Source organism: Gallus gallus, chromosome 1, assembly GCF_016699485.2.
Source record: "Gallus gallus isolate bGalGal1 chromosome 1, bGalGal1.mat.broiler.GRCg7b, whole genome shotgun sequence".
NCBI lineage: Eukaryota > Metazoa > Chordata > Aves > Galliformes > Phasianidae > Gallus > Gallus gallus.
The window spans coordinates 46,889,917-46,910,811 of record NC_052532.1 but is presented as its reverse complement, the minus strand read 5'-3'; the positions used below and the strand labels follow the sequence as shown (position 1 = coordinate 46,910,811).

General features: G+C 41.1%; 1 protein-coding gene across 11 annotated transcripts in view; it reads left to right on the top strand.

The window, feature by feature from the left end:
* The window catches only part of ANKS1B (ankyrin repeat and sterile alpha motif domain containing 1B), a 412,583-nt gene that overhangs the window by 303,330 nt on the left and 88,358 nt on the right, over window positions 1–20,895 (top strand). Inside the window, exon 1 of one of the 11 annotated variants that reach the window (XM_040696050.1) lies at window positions 19,754–19,796. The exons of the other annotated variants lie outside the window; for them this stretch is intronic. The gene's annotated coding sequence lies outside the window, so the exon portion shown is untranslated. Of the gene's footprint in view, window positions 1–19,753; window positions 19,797–20,895 lie in introns of those variants that run through there. 11 annotated transcript variants of the gene reach the window in all.

Below are 20,895 nucleotides of genomic sequence, written 5' to 3'. Positions count from 1 at the left end.
TCTCCTCCCTCAGTGGCAGAACTTTTCACTTGTGCTTTCATTCTTCGTAAAAGCTAAAGCAACATTTGTGTTCTGCTCATGATTTATCTGTAATCCCCTGAAGTTCAAGGAAAACTTGAGAACAGTATTTTACAGAATATGTGGGTAATAAAATGTGCCTCAGAAGAAATTCTCAGGTTCCCAATTTAAAATTCTTGCCTTGCTCTTTGTGAAACTGCTGTTGTGGACAAGACCCTAAATAACATCTTAATGCTGATCACTGACTCCTGGTCTAGGAAAAGAGGATTCTCTTGGGAACCCATTAACGCTAAGTAGTTGCCCAGAAGAGTTAGTACTGAGCAGTATGGGCACTTCCTCACTTGTAGGGAATAAGCATTTGGCATCCGCAGGCCCTTTCAGCTTTAAATTGAAAAATTTGAGATTGAGATTGATGCTAAATCTTCATTGTGATAAGGCAAGGAAAATAATTACCAGTTGGCCATGGGAGCAGCTGTCAACTTTTTTTTTCATAATTGTATGTGCATGGATTCAGGTAAAAGCAAACAGTAGTTTGGAGATTTTTGTTTATTGAGAAATGTTACCAGACAGAACTATTGATCTTATATTCTTGAATGCTGTTGCCTAGCTTAAGCACTGCTCATGGGATGTCTACATCAGACATGAACAAGAGTTATTAAAACATAATTAAATGTTTTGTTAAATCTATTTAGCAAAAAAAGAATTATGTTTTAATGATACTATCTATCCTTTTAAAAACAGTAAATTGGTTTAACTGTGTTGCTTAGAATTTAGTCAAAAATGGAGGAATTTGGAGTCACTGGTGTCTGCACTGATGTTGATGGACAGGGATTGAAACTTGTGTTCTGGACTGGTAGGAGTTGGGGACCTTAGGTGTTTTGATCACTTCTTTTCCCCAAAAATGTGGCTGTTTTCCTTTGACAGCTATGGATGAATGAACATTCCTATAGTACAGAAAGAGGATATGACACAAATTCAGAACCTAGCCTCAACAAAAAGCTAATACTCAAAACCAGACTGATTCCAGCCAAGCATGACATGTGGATGTACGCCGTGGAATTGATATTCATATGTACCTCTCACTGTCAGAGGCTTGCCTGGGCTCTCTTAGCAATTTCAGTTCTGCAAAGTGCTAAGTGATTTCTGGAGTACCTGTGGCTCCCACTGGTTTGCTTTGGGTCACCACATTCAGAGAAACTAACTCAGAGATACTGCACCTCTACTGAAACTGGGACTATGAAAGGCAGATAATGAGAAAAAGCAATTGCTAAATAGGCTGTGGAGAGGAAGTGACAATGCTCTGTACTGTAGGAAATTATCTGGTCTACTTGGTATGTTTCATATTTAGTATGTGTCCTAATGTTTTTACTACTTCCCTTTTATGGGTTGCTTTTGGTTTGTCAGAGTATTGGTTACTCCCATTGTATTTGGAAGCATAAATGCCAGATGTTTCCAATTGTATGTAGGCTATCACTGATTAATACATTCTCTGAAGGATCAAATAATAATACATTACATATAGGAGTTTACAAAATACAGTCATTGTGGCATGCTATTGGATGCATCAGAAATAACTTCAAATGCTTTAAATTTGTGCTTCACATATCCTGTCAATTTGTGCCACTAGAAGCATTGGGTTTTTTCGGCTTGTTTTTGAAGCTATTTATGCTCATTGGCATGTGTTACTATTTCTTCTGCACAGTTCTTCTTTTCCAGAACTTGAACTTTATTTCACAAAACCTTATAGCCCTAAAAGCTAAGTGAAAAAAAAAAAAAAAGATAAAAATAGAAGCATAATGATGCAGCAAGTCTACCTATATTTGCAAAAAATTCTTAATTTTTAGCTTTAAGAATTATGAGTAACAGTTTATCTCAGTGTTTAAATACAAAACTGTCCATCAAATGAAGAAAAAGTGATGGAACAATCTGAAGGTTATACATCTTATGTTGAACAGCAGCTCGTTGGTACGGGTATTTGTGCTGAGGAATTACATCTGTTTTTTACTGTCACTCAAACAAATGAAGTGAAAACAAGCAAACCATCTCAGTCCCACTGGGGAAAAGGTAGACCAATGTTGTTTAACATAGGAGAGAGAGATCATATGATCATAATTTAAATAAGAGTACTTCCTGCTGAAAGGATCCAGTTACTTTGGCTCCCAGTGGACAAAGACTACGAGAATCAAGGTATTTTCCCCAAATTTCTATAAGTATTTTGAATTGCACATGCTGGTGAGATTATCACAGTAAATTTGATGTGAAATCTATGCATTAGAGAAATGAGAAAAATAAGTAGTGTTATCTATTCAGATAGGAGCATTTGGCCTTTAATAATTTATTCTGACATATCCAGGACTTGGCTAAAGGTCATTGGCAAAGTCAAAACACTTGGATTTGTGGGGTTTATGGTGTTATGTGGAGCACAAGTTTTCATTCAGTAATGGACCTAGACACACTTAGGTCCATATACTCCATGTACTGTGTGGGCATGAGACCTTGAGGCATACCTGCCATAATGCCTCAGGCTAACTAATACATCCAGAAGAATGTTCATTAGATTAAGTGTGTTGATTAGAAATGTGCTGTAGCCATTCTCAGAGTGATTTATAGTGAAAGAATGACATTTAAAATGAGTTATATTAATTTTTGGTAATTATTGTGCAATAGAAATTCAGTGTGGCAAACATTTTGTCATTTGACTACGGCAGTTGTTATTGCACATTATAGTTTGCTTGAGGTTTTGTATAACTTACTGATAGGCAGCCTGTCAAGTATCCATATAGAAATTAAAAGAATAAAATAAACTTATAATATAAATCTAACCTCTAATTTTGAATGTTTCAAGGAAAAGCAATTTGAGAATAAAAAGATTTCTAGATATAAATTAGGATTTTACCATGAAGTTAAAAAAGAGAACTGCATTCTTGAACTGCATTTTTTTTTCTATTTGGGAAAAAAAAAGTCTCAAAGTTCCTTTCCGCCTTTCTTGGATATGGTGAGCTGAATTTCCCTTTAAATGATAATATCACTGAAATCTTTCTAAGTAAATGTATTAGCATCTGACCTGAAATCATTTACTTATTAAAAGATACTGTATAAATACTCTAGAATGAATTGGCCTTCTGACACTCTATTGAAGTAATTTATGTTCTGCTTAAACAAGATCGGGCGTCAGAGGGAGTTAGTAGGAAAGTACCTGTGTAATTGAGGGCAGAATTTCACTCTTATAAATTCATCGTTCAAACAGAATTTGAATTTTCTAAATGCCAGCTGTGAATACTGAAGCTATAGTTTTTTGCTAACATATAATTAACAATAAAGTATCTGCAGGTCTTATTTGCTTGGACTCCCATGCTGCCTTGTCTCATAGAATCATAAGTAATTTAAGTTGGAAGGGAACCCTGGGGCTCTTTTGGGTCAAACTTGTGCTCAAAGCAGAGCCAATTTAGATCAACTTGCTCAGGGCCTTGTCCAGTCAAATTTAAACATCTCCAAGAATGGAGATTCAACAACAACTCCGGGTATCCCTTCCATTATTTCTCTACTCTCGTTGTTACTTTCGTTTTCTGTTCCCTAGTCAGGATTTCCAGTGTTCCTAAGTATTTAAAAAGCACAGTGTTACTGTGCTATCCATGCATTATCACAAAGTAATACAGTCTAATTTGAAAGCTTTGGCAAAGCAGTTTGTGTATAACACTCCCCTCAGCCATGTCTCCTACAGTTGAGCAGTTCTATTGCCTGGTCAGAAATTCATAAGTATCTGCTGGCAGAGATTGTTCCTGTTCAGCTTTCTTCAGTTTTGGGCTACCAAAGTTGTCAGTTCTCACAGGTTGTTTTAGTTACTGTTAGTATGGTATGACCCCACTACAGTGACAATACATATAGCCCAGCAAATGTATTGGAAGCAGTTCTACTCCGAAGACAACTACTATTTTTCTGCTTCAGTCTTTCCAATGACTTGATTGAACGCTTAATGAAAATACTGCCTTGTAGTTTTACTTCTCCTATTATCTTAATAATTGTCAAGAAAGAAAGTTTTCAGCCAAGATTTGTAAAACAAACAAACAAAAAAAAAAACCCAAACTAATTCCCTCACCACCTCCAAGCTGGGTGGTAGTGCAGTTGGTACGTTGGAGGGAAAGGATGCCATCCATCTGGACAGGATAAAGGAGTGGTCATATGGGAACCTCATGAAGTTCAACAAGGCCAATTGCAAAGTCCTGCAGCTAGGTCAGGACAATCCTAATATCAAGACAGACTGAGTAATGAATTGATTGAGAGCAGCCCTGCAGAGAAGGACTTGGAAATGCTGGTTGATGAAAAACTGGATATGAGCCAGCAGTGTGAGCTTGCAGCCCAGAAAGCTAAACTTATCTTGTACTGCCTTAAGGGGAAAAAAAAAAAAAAAAAAAAAAGACCAGAAGTTTAAGGAGAGTGATTCTCCCGATGTGTCTTGCTCTTGTGAGAGTCCACCTAGACCAGTGATCCCAGCTCTTGTGTCCCCAGCACAGTAAAGACATGGACGTGTTGGAAGTTGATTAGACCACTAGAATACCATGTGACGAAAACTTTGTTGAATGTGGGTTATTCAGCCTGGAGAAGAGGAGGCCCCAGGGAAATCTTATTGCAGCCTTTCTATATGTAAGTGGTGCTTATAAGAGAGGCAGAAAGATTTTTTACCAAGGCCTGTAGTGCCAGAACAAGCAGTAACAGTTTTAAACTGAAAGAAGATAGATTGGATATGAGGAAGAATTTTTTCATCATGAGTATGTTAAGACACTGGAACAGATTGCCCAGAGAAGGTGTGAATGACCCATCAATGGAAGTGTTCAAACTTGGGTTGAAGGGGCTTTGAGCAACCAGATCCAGTGAAAGATGTCCCTGTGCATAGCAGGGATTGTACAGTCATAGAATATCCCACACTGGAAGGGACCCATAAGGATCATCGAGTCAAACATAGGCTTTTATCAAGTCTAGATTGTGAAGTTTTTGTTAACTACTTCCAGCACTTTAACTTTGTGTCATGTTTAGGATGGAATGCCCCACGTATTTTCTTCAGTGAGACAGACATGTGAATACTGATCCCTCTTCCTTTCTATAGATAGTGCAGAAAAAGTATTGACTTGCTTGCACTAGTAGAAGCATAAAAACATCTAGTATAAAACTGTCAAAAGTAGCTGCTCCATTTTTGGGTGTCAAACAGTCTATGCCAAAGTAGCAGCATGGTTCCTCCCTGTTCTGGCTGAAAGTAAGCTGGAGATAGTAATTAAGCATCACTAAGTAGTAAATTGCTGGGTTAGCACTTCCTTTCTCATTTGCTTTTACCCAAATGTCCACTACTTGTCAAAAATAACTGTCACTTTCAGACTTGTCTGTCAAACCTCATTATTACCATCATCTGAGCTAGCTAATTTCTGCCAATTTTCTTCCTTCCTTATCTTCTTTTTCATATCACTAAAAACACTCAGTTTAATAATGACATAAATTTTCTGCCTTGCCCTTTGTGCAGCCAGAGTTTACCCTGGGCAAAGGGAATCTCTGATGTTGTAAAGAAAATACTTCTGGGGATGGGGAAGGAAAATAAAGAAGAGGAAATGGGGAAGAGGACAAATGAACTGGGGACTTTGAGGAGAACTGCCATGACAGCATTCAGCCTACTGGATTCAGGAAACCCTCTGTAAATAGTCAGTCTGCAATGTGATTTTATTTAAATTTCTGCTTTTCCTACCACAGAAATTATTTGCAGAAAATAATTCTATACCAGTATGTACAGCATACTTACCTGTGGTAGTTGTCCGCTTTCTTTCTATCTTTGTGCTCCAGATCTAACATGCCTATTTGCATTGGAAGCATCTGGTCTTACTTTGTAGTTTGTCTTCTACCACAGTTCTTTTGTAATTTCTTCAGTGGTAATTCTCAGTGGCTCTAGTTTTTAGCTGAATGTTAGATTTTATCCTTTGTTCCTTAGGTGGTTGCATTTATTGGTGAATCTGAGAAAGCTGTGGTTTCACTCAGCATTATAAATGCTTTAGCTATATCAAATTTAAATTTTTATTAGAGTCTCGGATGGCAGCTGTCTTAATTTGAATCGTCTCTATAGAAATGTGGTGCAAAAGTATCAGGTTTTATTATGGGGATAATATTTTCAGGATAATTTTTTTACAAAAAAAAATAATGAGTGGAGCAAATAAACCTTCAGCTTGGGAAACTAAATACAAAAACTACAAAAGAGTTACACAGATCTTGCTTGACTAGGGGCACAGATTTGGGGTATATTTGTGTAACTACTTATACGTCAAGAGGAACATCATAGTCATCAAAAGTCTTAAATACAAAAGGAGGTCTTGGTTTGCAAAAGAGTATATGGCAGCAAAGACTTAAGATCAGTAAAAGAAAAACAAGCAAAGTTAAGTATTGGAGAGATTTTAGACATATTGTGTATAAAACTTCTGGAATTAGCTGAAACTTCCTCATTTTGAGTTGTTTTAATCTAGACTGGACAAACACTAGAAAGACAAGGAATAGCCTTGTATGTACAGAGAGAGAGTTAACAGGACATTAATAAATATTTTCTCCAGCTCTAGCTTCTGTGAATCAATATAGTGTTGAAAGTACAAAATGTTAATGTGAAAGACATAAACTAACCAAAGAGAATATGGTTTGAATGGTCACAGATATTGACCAATAAAAAAAAAAAAAGATAAATTGATATGAGATAAAAATTTAAAGCTATTGATAAAAGATTTTGTGGAGGTTAGGAAAAACATATTACAGGAATATGTCAGCAGAGAAGACCAAAAATCAGAAGAAAAAAAAAAAAAAAAAAACCTGCCTCACAAAAATCCATTAAGACAACCTAAAGTACCTGCTTGGTCAGTGGCACAGCATTATAGACAGTAATAAGCAGGTCCATATTGAGTGTGTATTCATGCTCCTCGGAAATAAGTAATGGAACTCCCTATCAGTGTGTTCAATTCCAGCATGTGAAACTTGTCCCTTAAAATGTCTTAATTTACAAGCCAAGACTCCATTTGTGACACTGATTAATGGACCTCAAATGTCTTCCATGATCATCATCTCCTTAGGGTTCATACCTTGAGATTTAGGGCAGAAGCTGATTCTATCTTCAGTGTAGAAGCATCTTGAATGCCCAACTTCTTCACTGTTAAAAAACTTCATTTTATCATTAGACATTTTTAACAATTTTTAAGATTTTCCAGAAATTATGTTTCTGTGATTCTGGGTCACATTTATTGCGATTTCTTTTTTGAGCCATTCTCATTTTTTCAAACCTTTTATTTTTTAATACAATTTGTCCTTTGTATTTCAGATATTAGAAGAGTGTGCTTTATTGCAGTTTTCACTGTATTCTCTAATGTTGTTAATAACATCCAGAAACTACATTTATCAGGGGAGTTCTCATTTGGCAGTTAAATTATTTTTATCAAAAAGTGGATATTATCAGACTCTTTAAGAGGAAGCATGAGACTGAAATAATGGGACAAAGATCAAAGCCAGGAACTACACAGGGTTTCTTGAGAGGAATCCCTCACTGGAAAAGAGAGGCTGGCTGATGGCATTTTTTTCAACAACTAATGAAAATTTCCCAAGAGGTTGAGTCCTCTAATAGTTTGGAATATGGAATAAAAAGTCACTTCAGACTGACACGGAGTTCCCAGCAATATTTTATGTCTATTCAGTTTGTCCTTTCTATCCTTTAGTTTGTCCACTTTATTTCAGTGGTTATTCAAAGAATAACTGTGTACTGAGGCCTCACTGCTTCTGATTTTTCCCTCACCATTTAATTTAGAAGTTCTGATCTTTGTATTCTATCAGTACTGAAATTTAACCTCAAAACCTTTTATAAACCTGGTAGAATATCTGTGAGTATACATATTCCTTTGCTAAAATACCTCTAGATAAACTTATCAATTTAAATTCCAGTACATTTCCACCAAACTCCTTTATATCTCATTAGGAACTTGAGTAAATTTTGACTTGTAATTAAGATCAAGAGTTTCATTCAACTATCTGGAATATACTTATTTCATGTCTACTTTAACATTACCACAAATTTATTTTTTTATTTAAAAACAATGTTTTTTAAAGTCTTGAGTGCAAATCAGGGAATGCAAGGTGCAGAGAATGAGAGTGGAAAGTAGGGAGAGAAAAAAAGTACAAGAACACAAAAAAAATTGGTAACGATCAAAGGATCAGTGATGTATCAAATAAAGAAGTATGAGAAATACACAACTTAGGTAATTTATTGAATAAAATGAAGCAAATTATCTCAAATATGACTCAGTCAGCAAAACTGATTTGTTTTCTTGGAAACTTTTAGGAAAAAAAAGCCAAAAACATGTCACTACTTTTCTCCTTACAACTGCAGCTAATTAGGTATAATGTTTATGTAATGTGGCCTGTGGCTTGTTCACTAATTTGTTATTTACTCACAAAGAAGAGCACCATTCATTAAAACACCAGAAGCATTTTGTGCAGTGTTATGAGTTTTCCTTACAGGACATCCATCAAAATAAAGAAGACTGTAATTATTAAGGTCTGACAACTCCACAATCAAAGTGATAAATTTAAAAGCTGATCAAGTACTATTCCAGCTGACGGTAACCTGCTATAACCTCTAAAAAAACTTCAACATTTATGTCCTGAATGGTCAAAATATATTTGGTTTTCTGAAATTTATTGAGGCTCACCAGGAAGATAAACATGCCCCTGATACCATATGATATGTTTCTCAGTTTCCTGTTTTTGCCAGGGCGCAGTGAGGGCCAGCTGCATGGGAGTGGAGGGGACCCAAAGGGGAGAGATAATATATATATATATATATATATATATATATAATTCCATTGTGAACAGGGAGCTTTCCTCGTGCATGCTGCAGCAGTTTTGTAGATTGTGAGCTTGAACACTCCTAGTACTCTTTGCCTTCATTTATAGTAGAAAAGGTCCTCTAAAAACTGACAATGATACTGAAAAAGTGTAGTGTCTATCAGGTTGTGTTAGCTGTTTTCTAACTACTTTGACACTAGTGGTTTTGGTGATGTTTTTTTATCCGTAGCCCTAGGAAATATGTGTTCATGACCTCGGATTGAGTCACCATTTCCAGAACCAACCTTGTTCAGATGCCAGCCAAGTGACGTTTTCAACACAGAAGACAAACAGAAGTGTCAAACAGCTGACTGGACTGTAAGAAAATGATGTTAATCAACACTCATTTAGAGGTGCTGGGGAGTTCATTGCCATTTAGCACACTCAAAACTTCTTACAGCAGTATATCAGCCATCTTAGTCATCCAGTCTTTCCATCAGGATCAGGAACATCATTTTTTTTAAGGAGAGTTCTTACTGGAAGTTCCTCCTTGAGGAAAGATTTTCTTGCTTTCTTATCTGAAAATTGGCCTTCACGGAGAACCACAGCAGCAATTACTTAACTGATTGAAGGTGTTTTTTTTCTATTCCTTGGGCCTATCTGAAGAATAAGAACATTAAATATTTCTCTGATTTCCTCTGTTTATCCAAGCCTGATAAACCAAAGAATTTCCATGAAAAAGAATCATTCTGTTTCCTTTTCTAATTGAATTATTTTCTTCCTGGAAAGGCAGTCTCCTCCTTCATGAAGACTACCCCACCCCAGCCTGAACTGATTGCTCTTGGCAACTCTTTGCTCTGATCTTAGAGTCAGACAATGTGATTAGCCTTTGCTGTTGCTGTCATTACTTAAGACCTAATTTAAAGCATTCTTTGCCAGTTATGCATTTTTCTTCAAGATAAAATCTTGTTGCTCTCATCCTTTTCTTCACTTCTTTTTCTTTAATCCAAGATATTAGATAAGAATATAGCTATGAGAATACATGAAATCCACTGATGTACTTATTTTATTACTTTTGGGGGGAAAGATTTTTGCATGTTTGGCAGTGGACCTGGCTAAAGAAGCAGGTGATGTCTGCCACTAGACAGGACTGTAGTGGAGTTGGCAAAGAATGCAGAAAAAAGTGGAAAGGGAACTTTTTGTCTTGAAATGTGAAAAATATGGAACAGCGAATTGTTTTTTTGGGGGATGAAAGATTGCTGTTTTTCCAATCTGCTAAAAGAGGTATGGAAAAATACACTTCATATTTCTAAAATATCATGAAAAATTAGTTTCTCAACTGTAATTCTAGAAATAAGCTGTTATAGTTAGGTCCAAGTATGTTGGGGACAGAAGTCAGCATAAGTTTTTACCCAGTAATACTTGCAAAACTTCATTCCATTAATCACTATTTTAGCTAAAGCTGATCTACAGGAGAGAAAACGCATAGATGCTGATTTAGTCACTGTTAATTACACAACAGCAGATAGAAAAAGAATTACAGATAACTCAACAGTTTATGATTTATAAAATCATATAAAAGAAAGTAAATCTGAATTCATTTCTACATGAATCCCACAAGAGCAATAACTTTTAAAGAAACGCTACAAAGAAAAGAAATAGTTTTGTGGGAACAAGTTTTTTTCACCTTAACTGTCTACCAAAACCAGATTGAGCAACTTCATGGAACTATTAGCATATTTTCCCTGCTATTTTTGTCCAGGAAGACTGTGTTCCTCCCTGTGCTCAGTTTTAAGGAAAATATTCTCTTTCTGAATAATTTTACAGTTGTGGTAGGTAGCTCCAGTTGCATGACCCACTTGCTTCAATCACCCTACTACACTCCAGATTGATGAGGACTAATTTTATTGTGTTCTATGGCTCCTCTCTTCTTTATTTGATGAAATCTGTTACAGTGGTGTCTATGTGGCAAAAATGCAGGCACAATGGCACAAAAATATTGTGAAGGGGAAAAAAAAAGAGACAAAATCCATTCCAACTTTCAGAGTAGTACCTTCTTTATGTCTCAAAAATTAAGAATTTCTATTTGAGCTCGGTGTGGCTATTTAAGACTGGGATTTTTGCTTCGGATTAGCTTTACTGTAAATAAGTATATTGTTAAAATTGATTTTGTGTTATATTGGCTTTAGTGCTTTGGCCTCTAAAAGATGCCATTTATTTGAGGAGACAGAGTGCTCCACATGAGTAAATAGGAGTTGATATAACCATTATTTAAATGCTGCAAGAGGTTATACACATTATATTCATTTATCAACAACAAAGCTGCGTGTATCAATGGCAAACAGAATCAGCTTGATTTTATGCTTCAAAAAAAAAAAACAAAAACAAAACCAAAAACAACTTCAAAATGCTGATTATCCCAAAGCCACCTTTTCTGACACTCTGAAAGCAATTGTTTTGTTATCACCACCTGCCACTGCTGTTATAGATTTGTAGGTGAAAATGAAAATTGGAACCAGTGAATCTTGCCATATTCTAATGGAAGGGAAATTAAAAAAGAAGAAAATTAAGGAGGTTTCTTTCTGCTGTGTCCAGACTTTGCTGGGTACAACAAAAACATTATCCATTAGGGAAGAAGTGCATTTTGCCCCATTTTCCCATGCAAATGGGATTTTGCCCCATTTCTGGATGAAAAAGCTGAGAAAATCTTCTACAACCCCATTGACTGCTGTAGGTGAGACTGTATTGGACTGCAAAGGTGGAGGTAGATTTTGGTCTGCTAGACCAACTGTCTCTCAGATCAAACTTTCCAAAAGAATAGATCAGTGGAGTTACATTTTTCTCTGCTTATACTTGAAAGTTTGTTACATACTAGTGTGCTTAATAAAGATGCTGGTACCATTCAAAAACTGGAACAAAACAGGAGAATCAAAGTAAGTCAGGCAGCCAGCTACGTTCCTCTCTATCTTCTTTTCTAATTGCGTGGAGGATGCTTTCACATCTGGCAGAATTTCCACAACAAAAACTGGAGTTGTCCTGGCTGCATCACTTACATCTCCTTCCAGGCAGTCAAATCCCCTTTCTAAAAAGCCCACCCTCTGATAGATCCCTTCACCCCACCACAAATCAGTGGATAGTGAATTACATCACATTTTCATATTCTGACAGATTTTTTGTCTTTGAGGGCTTTTCTTCATTCCTACTGGTGTGCACACTATAGAGTGCCAATGTAATGCTGGAACCATATGCATAAGTGCTATCAGACCTTCAGATATAATTAACAGCTAATTAACAGCCCTTCTGGCCCTTGCAGTTAATACTTTGCTGAATTCAAGAAATAATTTGGATAGGTAATTCTGAACACTATTTGAAAATAATGAGTTGAAGCACCTACAAGATTTTACCTTGGCAAAAAAATGTGATTGCTAAATTGTTACCGACTAATACATATTTAGGAATAGCAGGCAGCATTTCATAAGAGAAAATGTATTCCTGTTGTCCACAACAGCTCATTGCAAAGGAGAAGGAAATTCCTAAGATCTCTGAAGAAAATAATAAAAGAGTAACTTATTAGAAGTTTTTTTGAATGTATGAAAATATGCAACATCCAATCCAGGCACCAGAGAGGGGACTTGGAAGCACACTACATGTGATTGTCGCACTGCAATGCATATTACAAGACTGAGGACTAAGTAGTCACTGTCTTGCACAATTCAATTCTATAGCCATTTTTATTCAATTTTTCTATAGGCTTGCAGAAGTTGTTATTTACAAAATTAAATTTATTCTTTGGTAATTTGGCTTTTCAGTTTGTTTTTCATTCATTCATGCCTATAAGTCACCATTTTCCCTTCTTATTATAAGGTTACATGAAAGTGTTTACTGCAACAGTATTTGAAGCAAAACATTTATGAAAATAAATGGTTTGCATACATAATGCTAAGTGTCTAAAGCACATAGAGGGTGGTTAAAATACAGTCTAAGTGCATACAATACAAAGGTGTAAATCTGTCTCCAATTTCGGTTGCATTTTAGGAAAAGCCTTAGGGTATCGTAGCCAGAATTGCGTGGATTTGAGCTGACTTCTAGGGGTCACCTGACGCTTTCTCTTACAAAGCCTGGAGTTTAGTTATTTCTGAATCACCCCAAGAAATAAGACCTCCTGAACAGTTTTCCAGTCTGAACTTTTGTATAGGAACTCTTATTTGTTCAGGCGTTACACAGTCTTTCCTAATGTTTAACCTAAATTTTCCCTTCTGCATGTTAAATGAGTCCTCAGTTGTCTTTGATTAATCCAAAAAAATGGCCTACTTTATGACATGTCTTTAATTATTTGTAGACAGTTCCTGTTATGTCATTTTCCTCCAGCTGGAACTTGCTTAACTCTATAATTCCACATAGATCTTGTTTCCCAAACATCTCCGTTTAGTTACTGTCGATTCAAATTCCTTGGCAAGTGTGCATCTCGTTTAAATACCGTGTCCCTAGACAATGCTCTGTTCTTTAATCACTGCCGAGTACTGCATAGCCATCTTGCTCAGTACCTGGGTTGTGTTTTTCCAGGGAGTATGAAAAATAACATCTGAGCCTGAAGAGAACCCAACAAACAGGAAGAAGGGAAAGGACGATTTGAGGGCAAAAGAGTGGTGTTAAGAAAGGAAGCAACAGAGACTCCTGAAATTCTCTTCCCTGGTTTACCAGTCAGGCATCACCACAGACAAAAAAGAGACTATGAACTGATTAGCCCAGAGAACGTACACTGTCTTTCTTACTGTTGTTCCTATGGTCAGCTTATATAGTCCCTTTAACCAAAAATTCTTCTTAATGTCGGTATCTTAATAGAGCAAAATAACACACATACCTCTTTTGCAGCAGTGTGAACAATTAACACAGTATCTATATTTACTTGATCCTGGGAAGAGAATTAAAAGTCATAATACCTTTGCTTTGCCTTTAATATCTAGCATTCCTTTCTGGCCCTAATAGGAATTTTCGGAATCACTGCTGTGGTTTGGAATTTTGACAGCGTATATTTGTCTTTCGTTATTGAAATAACATATATACAGGGCAAACAATAGAGCAATGTTTCTGATTCCATACTTTCTTTTTCTACATGAAAACGGTTGACTCACCAAGCAACGTTTCCTTTCTTCACTTCAACACCATAAAATTGCCTTCCTTCTCCCAGCAACACATACCCACTAACATTCTTGTACATTCACTTCATGGTTCCCCATTTGATTGTCTAATGATAAGGACACAAAGATTCTGTTCTACAGTTCTGAGGTAATATTCCAATTTAAGCATTTCTTTGTTGGGATTAACCGCAGATTTTCACTCTGTTTCATTGCCTTACTTACTGATCACTTGTTAGAACATATGTGCCCATTCATCTTTTTTTGTGCTTTTCTAATTAGTCAAAAGCAGGATAACCATCACGGTCACCAGAATAAAGTGAAGCTCTGTACCTTTCCTAAATTTCTGTTTGTTTTAAAGATTTCAAGAATCATTAACCTGCTTGAAACCAGATTATACTTATATGTGTGCTCCTTCAGAAACATTAAAGAGGATCCAAACTAGATTGTATATAGAGTTTTAGAAACTGTTTTTATATCAATCTGGACTGTAGTCTCCTCACATCTGTGGCCATTTTAGTGAAATAAACAAAATGGAAAAGTCCTAAACCTGTACTATGTCAAAAACTCCCTTGTGCTGTCCTCTGCTTGCATGTTTATAACTACTACCGCCCTGAGAAATTTCCCAGCTCATTTCTTGACACCTTATTTCAAGGCAGGTTAAGGTGGTTTGTGGTTGTTCCTTCCTTTGGCACCCAGGTGCTAAGTAGGTCTCAGGCCATGAAAACCAGATGTGTGATCATCTCAGTTCACACATTTGGATTTCCTGTAGATCTTAAAAGGTAGGTAAATTCTTTCCCAAATCCCATGAGCAACACGAGCTCCTGCAGAGACTCCATCCGTTTCAGAAGGTAGACCCAGTTATCTCTATGAGTAGGAATCCCACAATAGCTGCACATTCACACTTCATTTGAATTTGCTATTTCCAAAGAGAATGTATAGCCCAAATTTATCAGCTTTTTTGGGCTTTGATTCTGTACAAGTTCAAGAACAAAAATAAAAAAGAAGGTTTATTCTGAAAGATAGGCATGCTACTGATTATGAGACCGGATGTAAAAGAAATGGACAAAGACAGTTCTCGTGTTAGTGATGCTAGATTTCGTTCTCACATTTTCCCCGCTAGTATATTTAAGCTATCAGAAGGGTTTGTCCTATACAGCAACATCCCATCCTCTGAGTGCTGACCCAGAGCTGAAAATAAAGCCAGTTTGCAGGACTGGCAGTAAGTTCCCCAGGAGACTTTGCTGCTTAAAACAGCATTCTGAGAGTTGTCTCTGTGCTTAAAAGATGACAACTTCCTTTCTCTTTCCTGCTTCTAACTCAAGGCAATACGACTTTTCCACCTCTTTTCAGTTAGTGTATTCCTTTTGTCATGACTTACTATGGCACTATTAGAGGTCTTACATTCTCTGCCAACTTATGTACCATACCATAAGAATTTTGTACACAAACCTCGTGCACATTGCTTGTTGTGTGCTTACCTCACTGTAAGGAACATACCTAGCAATAATTCCAGTAAAGGACTTTTGCAACACTTGTTTGCAGCAATCCCTGTTCCCTGCTTCCTTTCGCATCTGTATACTCATCTTTAGCAATTATACTATTATAGTATACAATTAAACTATACTTGGCAATTTCTCACGAGCTTTTGTTTTTCTTTTTTTTTTTTTTAAGTCTACTGGCTTCACAGTATTATTTTCTTGCTCAGTAAACATACCCAAACAATTATTTTACTTCAATATCTGAATACTGTTGTGCTAATGTGTACTTATAACTACCTATGGTATGCAGTCAATTAATCATTCAGGTTGGAAAAGACCACTAAGATCATCCAGTCCAACCATCAGCCCACTCCCACCATGCCCACTAACCATGCCCCTCCCTGCCACATCCATACAGTTCTGGAACACCTCCAGGGGTGGTGACTCCACCTGGGCAGCCTGTCTCAGTGCCTCACCACTCTTTCAGAGTATTTTTTTTTCTAATATCCAACCTGAACCTCCCTGGTACAATTTAAGGCCATTACCTCTCATCCTATAAAATCAGTCTGTCCGGTCTCTATTCAGGGAATTCAGAATCAATTAATGTGAATCTGAGAAAGGAATGTAAAAACAGTCATCTTCAATATTTTACAATCATTTTATCTTGCTTTTTATTGAAGATCACTTCCCTACTTGCAAACAAGAATTAATTTTATCTTGCTCTGACTGTGTAGATCCTTTGATAGAGTATCAACCAGTAAGGGTATAGATATCAGCAAAGCAGTTCAAATTAGCAAATACTTATCTCTAACAAGCAGTCAAGTTATTATAAGGCAGAACTTTTCAGCACTATTGGAAAAAAAAAAAAGTAGCACAAACTTTTGGAGCAATTGTTTGAAAAAAATAGGGTATAATACTCCTAATTTTTACTAAAAGGAAGCAGCTTCAACTTATTTTCACAGAATAAACTTTATTTCTAGATGATTTTCTGTGTCTAAAAAAAATAATTTTAAGTAGCAAATGAATTTGCTAATGTTGTTTGACTAGATATCATTTTCTCAGAAAATATGCGTAATTTTCTTTGTCAGTAGGAAAAGTAACCGTTAGAGGCCATTTTGTTGAAAATCTAAGTCTGTTTTGACTTTTTAACTGAAGAGCAGAGTGGGGAAACTGATGGCTTAAGTGAGGGAAATCTGGGACTTGATCAACTCTACAGATGTGATAACTGGATTCTTTATTTAAAATGGCCTTTTTTTCACTCTTACGATGATTCTTATCCAGAAATGATCTAGTATGATCTGATGCCCCTAACCGTCCAACTTGCAATGAAACATAATGGCACTCAAGAAAATCTGAAGCTATTCACAAAAAGAGCCAACAATTTGACCGGTCTGTCCCATTGCTGCAACAGCTGCCAAACTCCCTGAAGGAAGAATCATGGCCACCATGGCTCCTCACCATAGCCAGGCCTCTCAGGCACAGGGCCAGGCCTCAGGGCTGTCAGCTGGAGGCAAATCCAAGCAAGGAGAGGAGAGAGAGAATCATAGAATTATAGAATAGCCTGGGTTGAAAAGGACCATAATGATCATCTAGTTTCAACCCCTCTGCTATGTGCAGGGTCGCCAACCACCAGACCAGGCTGCCTGGAGCCACATCCAGCCTGGCCTTGAATGCCTCCAGGGATGGGGCATCCACAACCTCCTTGGGCAACCTGTTCCAGTGCATCACCACCCTCTGGGTGAAAAACTTCCTCCTAATATCTAACCTAAGCCTCCCCTGTCTCAGTTTAAGACCATTCCCCCTTGTCTTATCACTTTCCACCCTCATAAACAGCCATTCCCCTTCTTCTTTATATGCTCCCTTCAAGTACTGGAAGGCTGCAATGAGGTCTCCCTGCAGTCTTCTCCTCTCCAAGCTAAACAAGCCCAGTTTCCTAAACCTTTCCTCATAGTAGAGGTGCTCCAGCTCTCTGATCATCTTAGTGGCCCTCCTCTGGATCCGCTCCAATGGGAGAGTGCCCTCGTGCTGAAATCACGCCCATCTTCCCTGTTAGCACAGTACAACAGGCTGTGCTCATGTCTGCCTCCTCACCAAGCTTCTGCATTCCTAAAAATGCCTTTTTTATCTCACCATCTTGCTAGAAGCCTTCATCCTCTCCTAGGATTTGCTTGTTTTTACACACTTGCTTCCTTCACGCAGAGCTGCTGTAGTCTGCAATATGTTACGATCAATGGAAGTAATGAAGTTTATGGCAGGTACAGGAAACGGCTAGCGCTTCCACCGTGCTCCATCGTCACCACATTGGGCTCACGCTGACACCCTCAGCGTGTTCCTCTTCTGGCTTAGATTCCATTGAGGTATTGCTCCTAACTCAGAATGCTGTTAATGGATCACATCCCATCTATAGGAAAAACAGGTTTTCAATTTGCAGATGCAGATCACACAACCCAGGACAGGGCTGGGACCATACAGGGAGCTTTCTTATCTGGAGATGCGGATCCGAGAGATCAGAAGAACTTGGGCAAATTAAAAAATAAGGCGTTTCAAGGAAACACTGCCCAAGTGTGTGTGTTTTAAAAGGCCTTCATAGCAGAACAAAAATGTTGCAACTTAGATTTAGTGCTTCATCGTGCAGAAAAAGATGAAATGTGGTGAAATGGTCATTTTCGTATTTACAGCCTAAACCTTTGGAATTCTTCTCAGGAAGCATTTCAAAATGTTTACTTTTTCTCCTGATTGAACCAAACTTTTGTATTCTGTTCTGTTGCGTTCTGTTCAGTCTTCCTGTATGGACTACATCACAGCCACATAAACACGAGTCCACATCTATGAGGTTGTAGTGAGCAATGAGAGCTGTGAGAAAAAGCAGAGGGCATCCAGATAAAATCAAAATAATTTTCCAAACCTTGTCTTAAGATGTTGGAGGTTTCCCACCAGAAGCTTGCACTGCTACAAGCACGCCTTCCAACTCTTAAATACTCAGCAGTTGTTGCTCTCTGGGCTGCATGGAGCCCCTTTGCTCCCAGGCACAGTGCTGTGCCCACTGCCAGCTCCGTGCTGGGGGATCCCAGTGCTGCACTCCGTGCTGCCACAGTGAGCCTTGCCCAGAGGCAGGCTGTGCTGCACGGCCAACACTGCCTGTAACAGGGAGCCACTTATGAGGGCCGTCAGACTCTTCCAGGGGTTTGCTATTGACAAGTTCAGCTTAGCGGTGGTTTGAGACCTAATGAAAGCTGTGAGGGAGGCTCACTCTAAGGAGCCTCAGAGAGGGTTATGTTGGTGCACGAAGTTGCCTGCGTTGAGGTTTTGTACGGGCACACTCAGCTGGGCGTGCAAAGAGGGTGGATGGCATTGCTCGGTTCAGTTTGTGCGATGGCTCTGAGCAGGTTGGACCGTGGACCGGCAGTGCACACGTGCCTGAAGTTTGCATTGGCAGTGACCCAGGGCAGCAGCACCTGTCTGCGTTCATCCCCTTGCGCTGAATCCCAGCACAGCAACTTGTGTGCAGCTGTGCCCAGCGACCTTCTTCATTATTTTTTTTTTTGGACTTTTTAATTAAGCTCATTATTTCTCGGACAGCGGAAGAGCCAGTCCTGCTCCGGGCTTGGTGGCTGGGTCACCCCTCCCGCTGGCAGCTCCCATGACCCTATAGCAGGAATCAGCGTTACAACGCATACCCGGCGACCGCTTCACCTGCGGAGCTCGGTAGCATTTCGGGAGCCGGCAGAACGCTTCTCGTGTCTGACCGTGCACAGCCACCTGGCGCATGGCTTCCCCGGGGCACAGCGAGCGGTGGGACCACCGCGGGGGCCGGGAGTGCAGCTCCGTCCCCCGACGTGCGGCAGAGTTAAAGGAGCGGGGGGCGTTCTCGCTCGTGGCGTCGCTTTTATGGGGCAACGCGGCGACTGCTTAATGGGATGCACGGGCTGGAGTAAACAGTCCTGCGGGACGCTTGTTTGCTCTGTCAGCGCGTGAACCGGAGCTCCGCTAAGATTTATTTAGACACCGGTGGTACAAACAAACAAACAAATAAATAAATACATTTTAAAAGTGCTTTTACAGGGGTGAAGCCGGAAAGCCGGGCACGGAGTTTGGCCGCTGGTTCCGCGGCCCCCCGAGCCCCGCACGGCGGCCCGGACAGGCCGGGAGGAGCGGGGATCCACCGGCGCCCTGCGGGGAGCGCGGCGCTCCCGGCCCGCCCGCGCGGGTGGGCGCGGAGGAGCCGCAGGGCCCGCATCCGTCCATATCCATAGTAACGGCGGGGGCCGGGGGGAGGCGCCGCGGCAGCTGCCCGCCCGCCGCAGCCCGCGCGGCGCCGGGACCGCACCGAGCCGCGGTGAGCGCGCGCGCCCCCGCCCCCGCGGGCAGCGCGGCCGCGGGAGCGCGCACGGCCGCGGAAGGAGCGCGCGGGAAGCGGGGGGGGTGCCAAACCGGGGGGTGGGGGGGGCGCGGCGGGGGCGCGCGCGGCGGCGGCTGGACGGGGAGGGCGGCGGGGGCTCCGTTGTGCGCGGCTCCGCGGCGCTCTCCCTGCCTGACTCACCGCGGGGCGCGGGGAGATGCTCAGCGCCGAGGGGTAGCGGCTGCGGAGCAGACGCCGGCCCCCCCCCCCCCCCTCCCCTCCGCTCCCTCCCCGCCCCCGCCGGGCTCGGCAGCTCTGCCCGCCGCCGCCGCTCCGAGGTGAGACCGGGGGGCAGGGGAGGGGAGGGAAGGGCTGGGCGAGCTCCGGGCGCGCACGGGGGGCCGGGCGCGGGGCCACAGGGCGCCGCCCCCGCCCAGCCGAGCAGCCCGGTGCGGGGGGCGGGGGACCGGGGTACGGCGAGCGGGCTCCGGCGGCGGACCCCGGGGAGCGGGCGGCGGGGAGGGAAGCGCTGCGCCTGCCGCGGCCGCCGCCGCCGATTATGTCAGCCCGGGCGGGCGGCGGCGCTGAGGGGCGGGCGGGGAGGCGGCGGCGGGGCCGGGGAGTTTGGGCCGCCGGAGGGACGCGGTGCCGCCTCCGGCCAGCGCTCCCCGAGCGCGCTCCGAGCGCTGTGCGCCGCGCCGGGGGCGGCGGGGGAGGCGGTGGCACCGCGTGTGCTGCGCCCGGAGCCTGCGGCGGCAGCCCCGGGTTGGGCGGCGAGCCCCGTCCCCGCTCCTCGGAGCTGTAAGTTGGCCGCGATGTGCCGCGGTCCGAAACTTGGAATCGGCTTCCCGGCCCCTTCGGTTAGCGGAGGTCCGCGGGTGGAGCGAGGCGCTACGGCCGGGTACCAAAAAAGGGGTGGGTGGGTGGGTGGGAAGCCGAAGTGTGCGGAGAGCAGAACCGCGGTGCGTGCCTCGGCATCTCGGGGGGCTCGAGAGTCTGGCAAACCCATCTCCGCGAGCGGTGCTTACCGCATGGCAGGAAGGCACCGGCGGCGTTGAGCGAGACAAAACGCTACCTGAGCTCTCAGTTCCCCTCA